The 3,950-nt window shown below is 37.1% G+C and overlaps 1 pseudogene; it reads left to right on the top strand.

Annotated features, from left to right (window-relative positions):
* The first annotated feature begins 2,533 nt into the window (after positions 1-2,533).
* LOC101585715 lies at positions 2,534-3,536 on the top strand (annotated as a pseudogene).
* The last annotated feature ends 414 nt before the right edge of the window (positions 3,537-3,950 follow it).

Here is a 3,950-nt window from a genome sequence, read left to right as displayed (position 1 = left end):
TGTGGTGGTAGATTCTGTTACTGGCAGACACCTAACTCTTGAAGGACATCACATGGCAAAAGATAGGGAGCATGTGTGTGTTGCCTCGAGCCTTCCTGTCTCTTCTCACAAAGCCACAAATGCTCAGTAGAGGGGACTCCTCCCTGATGACCTTACCTATGTCTAATCACCACCCACATAGCCCACCTGTACCCTCCACAGTCTTTCCACCCTCTTAATACCTCACAATGGGAAATAAACTACAACATGAGTTTTGAATGAGATAAAGCATAACTAGAGCATAGCACAGGCTAACAGTTAAACCTGGTTAATAATGGAACCCAAGTCTTCTGTTTCCCTTTCAAAGCCCTACACTGGTGCTCCATATACTATTAAAACATGTGCTTTTTAAACCTCTAAAAATAATGCCACAAAAATTCAAGCTAGAGGCACAAAACTCGATTTTTTTGTTTGTTTGGTTGGCTTACTGGTTGGGAAATGGGAACAGTGGCTAAAACATGGTAATCAAAGGGTTCTTTTGTGGTGAAGCTAAGAGGCAACCTCTGGAGGAAACCCGCACCAGCCTTTGTGCAGAATTTAAACTAGGCCTCGCCTTCCCTCAGGAATGTAAGACAAGCAAGAAAAAAATATCACTTTGTGGAATTACTTTCCCTCCCTAGATGATAAAGCCTAGCAAGTGATTGATTATTTAGGATAAACAAAACCTTAATCCATTAAGATTGATTTTCTTGAGAACATTCAGAAGATTCTTTAATCTAGGAGTTAATTGGAAAGATTCTCACCCTGACTAACTATATATACTGATACCTGTGAACTAAGCTACTGCACTGCAGATGGTAATTTGTAATAGTTGTTTCATGTTGGGAGTGCCTATCATTGTGGTATTTTGAATATGGGCGGCTAGTCATGACATGCCAGTTACTGCTAAGATGTCTCTTGGGTAGGTGGATGTTCAAGAAGAAGGGGGTGGTGAATGAAAGCAAAAGACAGGAAAAGGAATATTGTGGGACTGTCCTGCTTCAAGGTTGTATGTGGTGAGATTTTTGGACTTATGTGCAAACATGAGAAGCATAGAATTCTTTATCCTATTTTTTAAAATATAATCTAATTTTTGAATGTTTTTTATCATATTATGTAGGGACTTAAAGTTCAACATATCAATACTTGATGAAAAATACCTGTTCCTTATTATGCCTAAGATGTTTGAAATGCAGTGAGATAGTGAGGTTAAGATTGATAGCCTAAATCATTTGATAATAACAATAAGCTTTTCTTCTGGATGGGTAACAACCTAAGTTTGCAGACCAAAATTAGAGAAAAAGGAGGGCTACAAGGAAAGCCAACTTTTTGGCCCTAGCCTTCTAAGGTCAATTAAGACTCAGGACATATGAGAACTTGTACTGTAACGTCATGTACCTCGGTAGTGTCCCAAATTTTCTGATCAAGAAGATTATGGGGCCAAAGAGGAAAGCGATCGATGACATAGAGTGGGCCTAAGGAGAGTCACATGGGGAGAAGACACTCTCTCAGGCTTTCACAGAGAGCACATTGGCCAAGCAATGGTCGTGACTCATCCACATGGCTGCACTGATAAAGGTTCTACAATCTGAGGTACAGGATCTCAGGACAAATCCTGAGGGCATTTCATTGACCTTCTCAGACCAAAAAGCTACAACTCTTGTTGCACAGGTCCTGCTTTACCTTGGTCTTAACCATCCAGTAGAAAAGTATGAAGACGAAATATAAGAAATAAAGCCATGCTGTTAAGTTAAGCTGTGAGTGACTCAGGTCAATAATTTCTGTCATTGCCAGTTAAACAGAAGACCCAATGCTATTATGGGCTACTGGACTCTTTTAGAATATTTTGCTGAGTTTACACAGCTATAATATTCAGTAACTGAACTTAGGAAAAATGGGGTACACTGATGAATGTCCATTCTGTATCTGTGTATTCAAAGTGGTTGGGGTAGATATATAGTTGCATTGTCTTAATGAATGGAATGATTTGTTCTATTGGTGTTTGTAAATAGGATCACAAGTCCGCATCTTGTACAGCAATTAACCACTAAGAATAATATATGCAGTGTATTATTTGTTGAAACTGTACTTCCGATTAGATTTGAAACTGTCTCATTGCTATATGTTTATCAATAAAACTGTAGAAAAAAAAATACAAAAAAAAAATGGTTAGGATAGATATATAGCTACATTCTCTTAATTAAATGAATAGAGGGATTTGTTCTAATAGTATTTGTAAATAGGAATGTCTGAATCTTGTACAACAAATAACCACTAGAAAGACAGTATGCAATGTGTTAATTATTGAAACTGCCCTACCAATTTGATTTGAAACTGTCTCATTGCTATTTGTTTCTCAATAAAATTATGAAAAAACAAATAAAAAAAAAAAAAGATTGATTTTCTTGTTCTTATCTTCCATAGATATTTTCCTGATCCAAAAGTCAATTGGGAAGTACTCACCTCACGCATGCGCGCAGTGCATGTCTATTGGCTGGACTGAGCTGTGGTAGTGATGGATGCCTCAGACCGAGTTGTAAAGCCCAAAATGAAAAGAGCCAAGAGATTCCTTGAGAAGAGAGAACCAAAACTTAGTGAAAATATTAAAAATGCCACGCTGGTTAAAGGGGGAAATGCAAATGCAACAGTGACCCAAGTCCTGAAAGACACGTTTGCGTTGAAAAAACCATCTGGAGTTCTGTATGAAAAGAAAAATATGACAAGACTGATTGAAGATCAGACATCACTGGAATTCTTTTCAAAGAAGTCAGATTGTTCTTCATTCATGTTTGGATCCCGGAATAGGAAGCGTCCCAATAACCTAGTAATAGGTCATGTGTATGATTACTATGTGCTGGATATGATTGAATTAGGTATTAAGAAATTTGTGTCTCTAAAAGGGATGAAGAATAGTAAATGTCCTGAGGGAACAAAAGCCATGTTAATATTTGCTGGCGATGATTTTGATGTGATGGAAGACTATAGAAGGCTGAAAAGCCTTCTTATTAATTTCTTCAGAGGCCCCATGGTGGCAAATATCTGCCTGACTGGGTTAGAGTATGTCTTGCACTTCACTGCTCTGAAGGGGAAGGTTTATTTTCACAGCTAAAAGTTGCTCTTAAAGAAATCTGGTTGCAGAACACCATTGGAAGAGATGGGACCGTCACTGGACTTGGTTCTGAGAAGGACACACCTGGCTTCAGATGACCTTTATAAGCGCTCTAGAAAAAAAAGCAGAAAGCTCTCAAGCCAAACAATAAGAAAAATATGTCTCAGAATACTTTTGGTACAACTTGTGGAAGGTTTCATATATCGAAACAAGATCCAAGCAAACTACAAACCAGGAAAAAAATTTTTTTTTTTTTTGATGAACAGAGTTGCAAAAATCTTTAATAAAATACTTATGAAACAAGTACTAAACCAGGAAAATTAAGGGATTGAAGAAGCGACCTATAGAAAGGCTAACAGAAGACCAGGACAAAAAGGCAAAGAGAAAAAAAACAATTATTAGAACTTAACCAGCAACTACAGTTTTATTGTAATCTATTTACTATAAGAATCATCAAGCTTCAATACAATTCCATTTCTTAAAAGAAAAAAATCAATTGGCCAATGACATTATTGCTTCTGAGAAGTTAGTTTAATTATCAGTCAGAAAGCATACAGATTGCCAGAGATTTTTTTTTCCATACAAAAGCATTTTCTGTGTTTTTATTTTATTCTCAAAATTTCCTATGTGTCTACTCATTAGTAATATACTGCATGGCCTGGTTTTTCGTTATCTGTTTCCACTCTATATAACACCAATCCTTGGAGGATTTAAATTGTTTTGTCACGTTTTGTGATGGTGAGATTATCTACAGGATTCACCTGTGTGATTACACCTACAGCATACATTGTTTTCACCCACAGCTCCTCGATCATAAATCCCT

Source organism: Octodon degus, unplaced genomic scaffold (genome assembly GCF_000260255.1).
Source record: "Octodon degus isolate 3935 unplaced genomic scaffold, OctDeg1.0 scaffold00047, whole genome shotgun sequence".
Taxonomy (NCBI): domain Eukaryota; kingdom Metazoa; phylum Chordata; class Mammalia; order Rodentia; family Octodontidae; genus Octodon; species Octodon degus.
Note: the sequence above shows the minus strand (reverse complement) of the source record. Positions and strands in the feature narration are given on the sequence as shown.